This window comes from Petaurus breviceps, unplaced genomic scaffold (assembly GCF_028583685.1).
Source record: "Petaurus breviceps papuanus isolate PSGF00001 unplaced genomic scaffold, PetGlider_PUasm1.0 38, whole genome shotgun sequence".
Classification (NCBI taxonomy): Eukaryota; Metazoa; Chordata; class Mammalia; order Diprotodontia; family Petauridae; genus Petaurus; species Petaurus breviceps.
This window is the reverse complement of record NW_027186304.1, coordinates 89934393-89949617: the sequence shown is the minus strand read 5'-3', so window position 1 is coordinate 89949617 and position 15225 is coordinate 89934393.

Genomic DNA, 15225 nt, shown 5'->3' with positions numbered 1-15225 from the left:
TACCCTTTGATCCAGCAATACCACTACTAGGTCTATATTCCAAATAGATCATAAAAAAGGGAAAACGTCCCACATGTGCAAAAATATTTATAGCAGCCCTTTTTGTAGTAGCAAAATATTGGAAACTGAGAGGATGCCCATCAACTGGGGAACAGCTGAACGATCTGTAGTATGTGAATGTGATGGAATATTATTGTGCAATAAGAAATTATTAACAGGCAGATTTCAGAAAATCCTGGGAAAACTTGTATGAACTAATACAAACTGAATGAGTAGAACCAGGAAAACATTGTACACAGTATCAGCAACATTGTATGATGATCAATAATGAATGACTCAGCTCTTCTCATCAACAAAATGATCTAAGAGAAGTACAAAGGACTCATGAAGGAAAATATTATGCATATCCTGATATAGTATTGATGGACTCTGGATGCAGATCAAAGCACATATTTTTTCACTTATTCTTCCTCATGTTTTTTTTTCTTTTGATCTGTTTCTTCTTTCACAACTGTGACTAATATGGAAATATTTTTACATGATAACACATGTATAAACTATATCAAACTGCCTACCATTTTCAGAAGAAGGGGGGGATGGAGCAAGAAAAATTTGGAACTCAACATCTTATAAAAATAATGCTAAAAATTTTCTTGACATATAACTGAGGGGGGGGGAATAAAATACTAATTTAAAAAATAAAATAAAGCCAAACAGCAAAATTTAAATTTGATGCAGGATGAAAATACCACAGTAAAGTCATAGGGAAGTGACATTTAAAATTTTTTATTTAAAGGAAATTGACCTGGTAGCATTATCCAAAGGGAAGAGAGACTGGAATCAACTAAGTCACCATTTCCATAATTTACTAGTGAAAATGGAGATGGAGAAGGATAGGTATAAGAGGAATTTAAAAGGAAAAACTTGTTGACAGATTCTTTTAAGAAGAATGTCTACAATAAGTGTCTACACTTCCTTTCCTCTCACTCTGTTCTTAACCTGTCATAGTGTGCCTTCCAACCTCATCATTCAACTGAAACTTCTTGTCTTCAAAGTTACCAATGGTCCTTTAATCAGCAAATTCCATGGCCTTATTTAAAAACTTATCCTACTTGGCCTCTCTGCAGTCTTTGACACTACTGATCACCCTTTTCTCCTTGATAGCCTCATCTAGGTTTTCCATATTATCTCTATGCTAATGATTGTCAAAACTACTTATCCAACCCTAACATTTCTGTTGACCTCCACTCTCACATCTCCAAATGCCTTTTATATATCTCCAATTGGATTTCCAGTAGACATCTACACTCAACATATTTAAAATTGGTTTCATTATCTTTCCCCCAAACCCTACCTCATCTCAAAATTCTCTATTGTTGACCAGGGCAAGACCTTTTTCTCATCCACCCAAGCTCACAACCTAGCTTTCACCTATAGTGAAAACCTGTAGTTGTCACTCTTTCTCAACTCCCATATGCATTCTGTTGCCAAAGCCTCTGGATTTTACCTTTATAACATATCTCACGTTAGTACCCTCCATTTTCTTCTCTGGCACTGGTCCTCATCTCTTAATGACTAAACTTTTGCAATAGTCTGCTGGTGGGTCTGCCTGCTGCATCTCTGCCCACTCTGCTATCAAAATGGTCTTCCTAAAGTTCAAGTCTGACCACATCACTCCCCTGTTGAATAAAATCCAGTAGCTCCCTATTACCTCCATGATCAAATATAAAATATTCCATTTGGGGTTCAAAGATCTTTATAACCTGCCTTCCCCTCCCCTTTCTAATTTTCTTACGACTTCCTCTCTACCACATAGATTGTGATCCAATGACACTGGCCTTCTTGCTGTTCCTCAAACAAGATGTTTAATTTCCCAACTGTGGGCATTTTCACAAATTCAAGCATGGACTACTTTCCCTCCTCATCTCTGCCTCCTGGCTTTCTACCTTCTACAGGAAAACTTTACTGATCCCTTTGTCCTGTTTCTTGTTTCAAATTTATCTTGTGTATAGGTTGTTTACACACAGTTATTTTCATCTTTTCTCCTCCGTTAAATTATTGTGTCCTTGAGAGGAGGAACTGTCCTTCCTTTCTTTGTATCACCAATTCTTAGCACAAGAGGTATTTAATAAATGTTTATTGACTAAGAAATTTGAGTTCAACACCGTATTCTTATGTTCCCTCCACTAAGTATTCCTCTGACACTTTGGCATGGAGATGGCTTTTGATTCACAAAGTTTATTCTGTTAAAGTGCCAATATGAAAGAGGGTCAAACATAAACCCAACAATATAGTTTGTATATTACTTGAGAACCAGCCTAGGTACACTCAAAGGCTCACTCTGAATTTGGCCAAGTCAAGGATTTTTTTAAACTAGCAACTCACAAAGATGGCATATACTAAGGCATAAAGGAGTTATGATCAGCAGTGACAGAGTTAACAAGTCAAGTCAGACAATAACCATTTATTTAGTGTTTGTTAGGTGCAAAGCACTGTGCTGTGTAGGAAGTATTTCCCCTATTAAAATATAAATCTGTAAATTATTTAAATATTTTTGTGCTCATAGACAGTATCATATTAGGTCTATTTGGATGAAAGAAGTCTTCCTGATTTATCCAAAGGTAATTTTTCCTTTCTCTGGATCTCCATGATATTTCAAGACTTTCTTATGACAATGATCATATTTTGCTTTGAATTGTGGTTTGCACAAAGCTTGCAGAATTGAATTATTTGTGTAGTTCTCTCATCTCTTCCCTACACTTAGTATCTACCCAATTGTAAGCTCCTCAAGAGCAGGTTCCACTATGCATGCATTTTACATTCATCCAGCATCTAACACAGGGACTTATAAAGCATTACCTAATTATAGATTTAGAAGTGAAAGGGAATGCAGAGACCATTCAGTCTAACCCATTATATTGGCAACCACACTAGCATAGCAAGGATGGCAGCTAGCACATGTTCTTATATCAGCTTTACTAGAAAAGAGGGGTCAACAGGGTCAGCAATCTTTTTAATTATATTCATTAGTTAAGAAAGTTAGCACTCTGAACTTCAGAGAAAATTCAAACAAAGAAAATTGGGGAACCACAGACAGAGAAATAAAGACCAACAAACAGGGCTTCTAACCATCTGAGAAATTAACACAGATCAATAGAGAGGTCCAACTTTTTGACCAAGGCAATACATACATAGTTTCCAGAGAAAGAAGCACCAGCATCTGGGTTTTTTAAGTCAAGGGGGTTTCTTGGGGGGGAGGGGTGCATGTTCCTTAACAGCTACCCAGTGTCTCATCTAGTCAAATCACAAGAACACTCTTCCAATGAGTGAGCCCCAAAGCAAAATGCTAACCTCAGAATATATATACCCTTTTTAGACCCAGAGGGTATCACAACCCTCATGAATAGGTTCCTAACTAGAAATTTAACAAAAAGTGTGAAAGCCTTCGTACAAGCATGCCTACCTTAAACAAGTTTCCCTTAATGGGTACCACATGAGGCCTGTTAAGGGGTGGGAAAGATCTTATATCCCATTGTAGCAGCAAGCACCCCAGGGTATCTGCCAACACAGTTCTTAGATCTGCTTTTCTAAAGGAAAGCAACTCAAAATGGGTTAACAAGCTTACTTTAATCAATCAAACATATTTACCTAGTTCAGGGGAAAAAAGGCAGCACCCTGAACTTCAGAATATACAGAGGTTACAAGCGTAAGTTACAGGAACATTTCAGCAGACAGGCTTCCAAACTGTCCAACCATTACATATATCCATACCTAATCAAAGTTACCAGAGAGGGAAGCATCAACATCTGGGTTTTCAAAGCTGGGAGGCTCTCAGTGGCTTCCCAGAGTCTCATCTGATCAAATAACACAACACTTTTCAAAGTGAGCCCCAAAGCAAAACCTCACATCAGGGCTTATATAGCCTTCTCCTGGCTCAGAGAATGTAACAACCTTCTTGACCCACTGCCCAATCAGAAAGTATCTCCTGAGAAACAAGCCTCCCACCACAGGCTCCAGGTGCACTTAAGCCTAGGGGCAGGGAAGATCTTAAAAATTTACATTCCTATAACACCCATTAACATTATACCCCTTCATTTTATAAATAAGGAAATTGAAACTCAAGATATTACATGACTTATCCAAGGTCACAGAACCAGCATTCAAACCAAAACTCTTTACACCCTAGTTCTCATTCCACTAATTTGCTGAATTACAATGAAAAAGCAGTGATATATTTAGCCTTCAATTTGGGACTCATTACTACAACTCTTAAATCCATGGCTGCATTGTCAAAATATATAAGAGAATTATAATAATGCTTATATAAAGCAGCAATGAGCAACATGTAAAATAAATAAGGAAATACCATCTAAATGGTTATTTACCACTACAAAGCATAATTTATTATCTCATTTTGATCTTCACAACAACTTTGTGGATAATAGTCTACCTCTTACCCCTGGGCCATCTGTCCTTCATGCTTGAAATACTCTACCTTTCTCAGAATCTAGCTTCTTTCAAGGCTTAACTCAAGTACCACTTCCTACATGAAGTCCTTCCTGATCCCCACCATTGTCAGTGTCCCCCCTCAAAAATGACAGTCTTTTATCTATGGATAAATATTTATGTTTATAATATGTACTGACTTATCTGTGTATGTGGCTGTCTCATCAGTAGAATATAACCTATGTTAGGGCAAGGACTATAATAATTTTGTCTTTGTAATCCTAACACCTTGCAAATACAGAACATTTAATGAGATTATTGAATTGAACTGAATGAGCAAACTTATACTAGGAGGTTGTCACTTGCCCAAGGTCACACTACTAACAAGTGAATCAATAGCAACAACATTGGGGTGCTAGAGGTCAAATAACTATCTAGAAAAAGTCATAGTGAAATGTTGAACTGCTGGTTAAAAATTCACAACATTTTAAAGAAATTATTATTTTAATACTTGTTACATGTATCAAATTATATTATGAAATCAGTTCTTAAAAAATGATATTAGTTTCTTTTCTGGACAGTTGTATTTTGTTTTGATTGAAGAACAAAAAAAAAGGAAATATTTAGCATTAGCATTTGGTGCAACTAAGACCCTAAAGAATTATCAAGGAGCAAATACATGGAGAATAAATAGCTATTCTGTAGCCACAAAAGAGCAGCAACTGGGCCTAGGTTAGAACTTGAGCCCTTACTGTTTAGAACACTGGGATGTGCTGTTGCAATGTGTCCATTGTCTAAAGACGCATTATTGAGTCAAATAATAAAGTCTATTGAGTAGAGAAAAATTCAGTACCCATCAACTGAATAATATAAATAGAAAATGTGAAAATATAAAATATATTCATCATTCATACATTAAAAAGAAAGAAGTGCCCTGTCAATTGTAGGCACTTAAAGGTAAATGGACATAGGTAGAAGGATAGTAGTCCCTCCAATTTGGAAGCCAGTGGATCCATTATGTATGCTATATTTATGTGATTTTTTTTTCATCTTTAATAGCACCTCAAAGAGGGTCCCAATGAGGCAGTCAGTTTGTGGAGAAGTCTTAGGCAACAGAGAACAATTACATTACAGCATAGGTCAAAAAGCCACATGCTATTAGAGTTCAAATTACTATTCATCCAGCCCTGGTTACGTCCAGTAAATACCACTGAAAAAAAGAGCCTAAGCATTTATAAATATTTATGAATTTTGGATTGAGAGGTCAGACCATTACTTTTTTCTTCTCACCTCTTAATATTAAAAGTAAGTTTGGGGGGGGAAATAGCATTCAAGAAGCTTTCACAAACATGGAAACTTAGACAGATATACTATTTATCCATTCTTAACCTTAAGATAGCTAGTGCTTTTTGTGGAACCTTTTCTGATCAATTCTACCTAATTAAATACTTCAGTAATCACTTTACTTAGCAAATACTTCAATATTTACTATATATATATTATTACATATATTATTTACTATTTACTATATTAAGTAAACACTTTACAGACAAAGCCAATAAAAACAAGACTGGTAGAAATACAACACATGGTATAATTAAGCTTTGAAATAAATTCTTGTAATTACACACGGAATTGGCATAAAAAAAATAATGAAAAAATGAAGATCTGCCATTGTGGCTATGTAGTATTCTACATATTAATTCTAAAGAAAGTACATTTCATGTACATGTACATGACTATTTTAAATTATAATATGAATATTTCTGTTAGTTTGTTTCACCCCCAACAGATCTACTCTCAACCCTTGCTTTGGTGAGGCCTCTTCCTCTTTAATGGTATGATTTATAAAGTGACAGTATAGGATACCTGCAACAGAATGACAAAAGCAGCAGTTCTTTTAAGTTTTTGGACTCAGGACCACTTAATACTCTTAAAAATTATGGAGAACTGGAGCGACTAGGTGGCACAGTGAATACACCAAAGACCCTGAGTCAGGAGGACCTAAGTTCAAATCCAGCCTCAGACACTTAACACTTACTAGCCATGTGACCTTGGGCAAGTCACTTAACCCCAATTGTCCAGCCTTCCCCCCTTCAAAAAGCAAAAAAAAATAATAATAAATTATTGAGAATCCCTCCAAAGGACTTTTGTTTATGTGGGTTCCATCTATTAATATTTCCAATGTTAGAAATTAAATTATCTTAGTGCTCTTATGAAAATAATTTTGATCTCATAGACTCCCTGAAAGGGTCACCTTTATCACTAAAGAATGAGCTAAATGATTACGCTAAAACAGCCAAATCAATAAGTAAAGTTGTCCCATTTTTTTTTTTACTGAATTTTAGTCATCTTAGGAGCTTTTTTTAAACTTTTAATACTAATTAAGTGTCAGACTTCATTAACATTCTACATTCCTTATCTTTGAAAGTGCCCAAATGCAATTAAAATTACCTTTATACCACACACAATTGTAATTTTCATTCATATAGTCAAATTTTTATCATCTGATGAAGGCACAGGGAACGAACTCAGCTCTGAAACTCATCTAAGTGCTAGGGCGTAACAGGTCCCAAAAAGGTGGGGGTGTTTCCCCGACAAGTGTTGTCAACCTCCCAAGCTCAGGTTGGTTCACAGTCTTCTTCCCCAAACAACTAAAAGGTAGAACAGAAACATTTTCCATGATGGAATTCCTCAGCATTTTGGAGATAAAGGTTATAAAGCTAAAAAGTATTAGAAGTAGAATTTGAACATGTCTTCCTGACCACAAGCACTCTACCTAGTAGGTCACTCTGCCTCTATGAAAACAATAAACAACTGTTTATTTGGAAAACAAAGGAACATACTAGATTTCTAGCATTCCCCCACAATAGAATTTTATAAGATGAACATTGTGAAAAACTACACACCAGCCATACTCCATGCTCCACTCACTCCCTCGGATACTAATTCCACTTATTTAGGATTAGAGTTCTCTGTTTTCTGATCCAGCTTTTGGCTTTGCTTTTGTTGTTTTGTTTGATTTTACATCCTTTCACAATGTCACCTACAGTCAAAAATTATTCCTTTGCTATGTACCAGCAGTAGCATGGTCCAATGCAATGAATACTGGAATAGAAATCATGACTGATTTAGATGATGGTGATGATGATTATAAGGTACCCAGACTTATTTCAATGCAGATCATGCAAGGAAACGAGGGAGAAATTGTGCAACAAATCACACTGCAGGTTGCAACAATTAGCAACTAACAAATACCCAGGAAGACACAATTTTGTAGCTAGAATCACACATCAGAAGCATACTATCTTTCATAAGCTAACATATTACAAATCCTTATATCACAAACACATCTCAAAATATCATTAAAAATTCAACAGGTAAACTATATTGAAACTAGGCAAAAATCACAAAGAAAAGTGTTACCCATAATGTCCCTAAAGTAACATTGATCTACAAAAATTTGAGAGCAGCATTTTTAATAGATGCCATGATGCCAAATACTCACCTATCTTGCTGATCTCAGGTTAGAGTTAAATATATCCAGTTGACACTAGTCACATAACTATGCCATTGTTCTGCCATAATTCCATGCAATACCACCCACCACCATCCCCACCACCCACTCTTTCACTTCTTAATTTGGGTACAATGATCATATTAATACATTGCTTCTGGAAAGGGATCATCATTTAATTGCCTTATGCCTCTACTAAACATACCTGGGACTTTAGACTTTCCTGGACACCACTTCTTTATATATGTTGGCTCTATTACAATGTAAGTTCCCTGAGGGCAGGGCTGTCTCTCTTTTGAATTTGTATCCCCAATGCCTATCAAAGTGCCTGGTACATAATAAATGCTTAATATATATTACATATATGTGTAATTATAAAATATATTACTGTGCAACATACTATATATTACATAATTTATTATAATGACATAATAAATACATATGATGTTTCTCTTCTCTTTATCTTCCCTCTTTCCCTTCAAGACACAAGTGAAGCATAACTTTCTATATGAAGCTTCTCCTGACCTCAACTGCTAGTGCCCTCACTCACAAACTGCCTTGTATTTAACTATTTTATATGTATTTCTATTTATTGCCCTTATATTTATTCTGTATATGCTTATCTACAACCTTATTATCTCCTCAATTAGAATATATGCTTCTTGACGTTAGGAATTATTTCATTCATTGTAATTTTATTTCTAGCACCTAGAACAATGCCTGGCTTATAGTAAGTAGGTCAATGAGTTAAAAAGAATTTATTAAAGATCATTTGTGTGCCAGGTATTGTGTTAAGTGCCAGGGATACAAAGAAAGGAAAAAAATCAGCCCCTGATGGATGCTTAAGAAATATTGATTGGTTGATGTATAGTCATGAGGTTTCTATGTAGTTTGTAAAACTACATGTAGTTGATAAAACTTCTATGTAGTTTATAAAAAACATTGACCTTTTTCATATTTTCAAATAGATTTTAGTTCATTGTCTACACCTATCTTCATCTTTTCATTGAAGTAATTGATCATCAAAGTATATGTTGATTAAATCTGTATATATCAAGATCTATGTAGAATCTTACTACATCTTCATCCTCTGAAACAGATGTGGGGTACATAGGCTTTACCTATGAAAATAATTGTCAATACTAGATGACCAAACAACTCACACAAGGAGATTTTTGATTGCCTTGTGATGTATTTTTTTTTTGGTTGTGAGACAATAGATGTTAAGTGACTTGTCCAGGGTCACACTGCTAGTAAGTGTCAAGTGTCTGAGGTCACATTTGAACTCAGGTCCTCCTGACTCTACAACTGGTGCTTTATCCACTGTGCCACTTACCAGCCCCACTTGTGATGAATTTTCAAGTCAATTCTACAACTATTTTATTTGTCCAACAAGGAAAACTTATGTGCCATCCTTACAGTGAACTATAACTTGTTTCTATCTCTTGACTATATTAATAGCAAGAATGTCAAGATTACTACAATTCCATTATTTGAAGAGTATGTCAACTTTTTAGTCACTGGACAAAGATCAATCAAAATATTTATTAAATGCTTACAATGTGCCAGCCATAAATACAATCAATGGAATAATACCTACTTACTTCTCTTGGTTAAGGGAGACAACAATAATATTAGGAGGTGATGGGATCAAGGATACATGTACAGGAATTGGTCTTGGCAGGGAGAAGAGCCACTTCATTATCAGGGAATGGGGACAAGTTGGAAATAAGAGATTAGGTGATGATTTAAAGGAGTTTTTAAGATAAATGGAAAGAAAGAAGTAACTAGGTTGTTATTCCTGTAGACTCAAGGTATTGTCTGTTTACATCACTGCCAACTCTAGGCTTTTGGATTGATGAGGATTATAATTATAATACAACAGAGGGGGAAAAGTAAGGATAGGATCTGACTCAACTTACAGATGGCTTTGGGTCCTTTCTTATAGAGATAAGAGCTGCTACTAATAGTCTTAGTAGACTTCTGAGAAAATCTCCCCTGCAAAGGTGGCCACAAACTCCATACACAGACAAAAAATTCAAAAATTTATGCATGCCTAGAATATCTGATTTAACTCTTAATTTTCCTGTGCCAGGCTCCAGGTGCTAAAAGCATGCAGTCTGCAAAGTGGAGAGCTTAACATTCATTCAGAGTTTTTTGTTCACTACTTAGCATATTGGAGTGTCTTGTTCATTACTGCCCAGGATTAGAATAGGTCCTAATACAACTGATCTCCCAGTCATTTATCCTGTTCCTTTGTTCAAAACAATCCCTACTATGTTGTTGAAGCCCTGTGCTAAAGATGCTTCCAGCTGACCAAATTAGGTTTCCATTGTGTCTCTAACACATCTGCCAAGCAGAGATGGAAGACATAAACTCAAGTAAGTATGAACAGAGAGCTCCATAAACAAATCATTTGTCTAGTCTATTATAGGAGTACAATATATCTTCAATGGAATTGCTTGACATTATTTCATTTTGTTTTACTGAGCTGTTAATTTGCCTGGCAAGTGTTAAGTAAATAAATTAATAAATAAGGAAAAGTTGTATATGTGATTTCCACTACAATTTGGCCATCAAGTTGAAGTTCCCAATATGAAATAATATATGTTGGAAATTTATGGGATTATATTACTTTCCTTTAAAGATTCCAAGCAAACTATGGGGTTGATGGCAATTGAGTACAGAAAAGTGACATAGTCTGAAGAATTGGAAAAACTACCATAAATATAGCGATGAATGTTTGCGATAGCAGCAAGTTAAGAAGTCCACTGACATATAGCATGACAGTTGTGGAAAAGCAACTGATTACTGCAGAATTTCTACAGATTATTTTAAGGTCTCTTTTCTTACTGGCAATAATCATATTTGCAAACATATTGGACATCTTTGAGTCACTCTGACCACCAGTGATGCTGATGTATGATATATTTAGTCAATATAAACTTAGGATATCTGACTAGTAAGAAATAAAAGAAATTGCCAGTTCCTACAGCATCCTGGGGGGTGATAATGTAGTTAGAGCTTCCCTATCATTCCTAAATTATGTTGGCCAGTCTATATGACAAGAACAACTACTGATCCCAAAAGTTTCTTTGATTTAAAAAAAAATTCCTTTCTTTTTATCCCCAGTGCTTAGCACAGAGGCTGGCATATACAGTACCTGGCTCATAATGAGCACTCAATAAATGCTTGCTAACCGATTGACTATCCTATTCTTCTGCCCTCTGATATCTTGATAAAAGATTAGATTGCCTTCTTTCTCTTTAGAACTTTTTTCCTCTTTATTTTTCCCATTGCAACACTTATTTCAAGAGACATTTTAATCTCCCAGATAAAATGAAGAATTAAAAGCCCTTTCTCTTTTCTAGTAAGACCATCATAAATTTGTGTATACACTTGTTATTTGATGCTAACAAAAAAATTAATTCATTTGTTTCAGCATTTATTATCTGTTTACTATATGACAGGCATTATGATAGGCACTGATAATGCAAAAATAAAATAATTCCTTGGCCCAAGGAATTTATATTCAATGGGACACAAACATAGAACAGTTTCTATATCATTGGAAAAAATGCCCTTGCCCTCCACATTTGCCATGTTGTCTTTTGATTTTGCTCCTAGTTTCTACAACTAATTCCCAAGTCTAACTACCACAGCAAACTGCCTATCTACCTTTCCTGTTTGTGGTGTCAGGGCTTTTGTCAGCAGAGGCTCCTTTCACTTTTCCTATAGTAGGATTTCCTACCTTCTTTCTCCAGATGAACTTGGATTCGAATTTAGCAGATTCCTGATAATGCCCTAATCCAAATTGTAACTGCCCTTGGTTCTTGTCTGAGAGAAGATCTTACATAGAAACAAACTTCTAGTGACTTCTCATCTCTTCCTTTCTATTCTCCCTTTTGACGACTGATCAAATTTTAGATAGAATCAGCTTCCATTTCTTTGTTCCTGTATCTTCTGTTATACATAATAAGAAAACAAAACTCTTACTAATAACTTTACATACTCTTTTAATATTTCAAAATAACTCAAATTTACCTGAAGTTTCTAAATCTAATCAATTGAATAAAGAATTCAAAATGAGTACTGCATAAAGTGAGACTTGTTTTGATTGTATTCTTTTCTAAAAAAAATCCAATTGATAAGAAATTTAAACACATACATTACATTTTGTTAATATACAAAAATATACTCCTTCCTCAACTTTCCTAATATTATTTACATTATATTCTATGTACAAATAAAAATCACTTGAGCAATCATAAAACCTTTGGACTTCAATACCGTGTTTCCCCGATAATAAGACACTGTCTTATTAATTTTTTTGGACAGAAAAACACCAGAGGGCTTATTTTCAGGGGAGGGCTTATTTTAATGAACATTGACAGCAATTTTAATAAACAGGTAAATGTGAACAAAAAAATGTACCAGCAAGCAAATCACTGGGGAAGAACAGGATGACGCGCTCACTGCTGCAGCTCTGATTGGATGCAGCTCGGAGGGGGGGGAGGGATGGTGCGTGTAGCGCAGGGGATCGATCACCTTCACTACAGTAGCAAACTCAATAGGGCTTATTTTCGGGGGAGGGCTTATTTTAGAGGAATCTTACACAGTAAGGGGAGGGCTTATTTTCTGGATAGGTCTTATTATCAGGGAAACACGGTAGTATATGAACCAGAATAGAGAAACCTTGGATCCACAACACTTACACATATTTTAAAAAACCTAGTGTTGGACTTTACCCAAAAGAAAACTGGTAATTCTGATATTTCACCTCCAAATAAAATTCAAATGATAAAATAGCACCCTGAACTGCCTCTTATAGCTGACCAAGTCATGCTAATGACTGCCAAAAATCCAGAATTGGCACTTATTCTCAAGAGAATATACAGAGTCTGGCCAATTGGAAAACTTCCGTAGGAGTTTGAATAATTTTAAAAATCATCTATATGAATTTTCTCCTAAGAAGAATTGCTATTCTGAGGAAATTGAACACTATTCCAGAAGAATGCTAAAGGGTACTTTGCTGATAGCATATCCAGGAATTGGCCTTCAGTTGTGTGCACAGTGGCTCAAAATTAACTCTAATTGGAAAAGACATAAATTAGCATAGCTGTAGGAAGGAAATAAGCTATAGTTAGAATCCATAATGAAGGTATAGGTTACTTCTACTTAATGGCTTTTAAAATAATTTTAGTCCTAACACCATTGATTAGACAGATAGATTAGATTAGATTAGATAAATATTTAGAGAGTTTATGTTCTTGCTATATGCCAGGCACTGGGGCCAAGCATTGGGGATTCAAATAGAACTAAGCAGGAAAGTCCCTGCTCTCTAGGGCCTTACATTCTAATGGGGACAAACAATACAGAGAGGGATGCTGGAAGAGGGGTTTGGAAAATCTATCAGGTCATGATGAAGAAACAGTAGCAAAGTGTAATGGAGAACTGGTCACCAATAAGAAAAGGCAAAGATTCACAATTATATCTGGGGGACCAAAGATAGAATTCAAGTACACAGCACTCTCTTTCCACTAATTGCTTCTACTAATAGGACTATATGAACTGCTTCTACAATAAATGTTTCCTCTTACTGAGAGGGGCAGGTCGAAGCATACATCAGACACTATTGAGAAGACTTTTTGAAGTGGGAGGTTGCCACCAGAAGGACTGACCTAGAGATGAGAGGCAAGGTTCCTCCCAAACCCCTTAACACACAGCTATAGTCTGGGGCACCTCACTCAATTGTCCCCTACTGTCTGCTACCAGGGAGATGGAATCTTCCATTTCTGCCTCTGCCTCTTGCAACCCTGACTGTGGCCTAGGCATCAACACTCATGAACAAGATATGACCCTTGATTTTTAATGAGAGGTGTGAGACATTTGCTTCTTCTCTCTTCTGGCTGCTTTCAAGCACAGATTCCATGATGCTGGGCCTTGAGGGGCATTTTGGGGTAGGCTGATGCTACCCACCTGGGCTCCAGGGATGGAAGCTTCCTAGTTTTCTGAGGGGGAAGAGACTAGAGAGTGGTATTCATTTAACAGAACAATTACTTCATATGCTTCATCAGAGACAAGAGAAGATGAAAATCTACATCTCAATATATAAATAATTTGTGCTGTGTCCCAACAAGAACCTGCTTTAAATTTCCACGTCAGTTAAAAAAAAAAAAACCCATCCTGTACCAGCCAGTGGGAAGTAGGAAAAATGCCTTCTATAGGAAACCTCATGAAGAATGATTCCTTTGAACCATGTATGAAAATGAAACATGCAAATAAAGCATTCCCCCACCCCCCAAAAAATGTTACTTCATGTGAATTGAAACCATTTTACTGTATTGACAATGGTTTAATGCAAAGCCCATAATGACATATCTTTTTTTTTTTAGATTTTTCTTTTTTTTGCTTTTTGGAGGGGGGAAGGTAGGGCAATTGGGGTTAAGTGACTTACCCAAGGTCACATGGCTAGTTTTGTGTCTGAGGTCAGATTTGAACTCAGGTCCTCCTGACTACAGGGCTGGTGTTCTATTCACTGTGCCACCTAGCCACCCCAAAATTTTTTTTACTTTTCTGGAGAGGGAAAGGTAGGGTAATTGGAGTTAAGTGGCTTGCCCAAGGTCACAGAGCTAGTTTTGTGTTAAGTATCTGGGGCTGGATTTGAACTTAGGTTCAAAATTAGGTTCATTCACTGCGCCACCTAGTTGCCCCAATGACATATCTTATTGACAAAATTAGGGCTATGCTACAAAAGACAAGTGCCTTACATTTCTTATTCTCTGGAACTGCAGAGATTCCAATGATTGGAACCAGGGCATGTAATAACACTATCTCAGGACATATTTTAATCACCTTCCTCCTTCACACTAGAAAAATTTAAGCAAGTATGATATATAAGGTTTAAATTCTTTTTGTTGCTGCTTTGTTTTTTGTTTGTTTTTTTGGAGGGGGAAAGGCAGGGCAATTGGGATTAAGTGACTTGCCCAAGGTCACACAATTAGTATATGTTAAGTGTCTGAGGTCAATTTGAACTCAGCTCCTCCTGACTCCAGGGCCAGGGCTATATTCACTGCACCATATAGCTGCTCCCCCCACCCCCATTTAAATTCTTTATTGTCATTTGTCCTCTAATGTTTAAAATGTTTCATAAATACTTACTAAAGTCACAGTAAACATTAAATTTATCATGTAATTCTCATATAAGATAGCCAATGAACTGAAAGAACTTTTCATCTTCCTTCATGTTCTTTTTTTTTTAT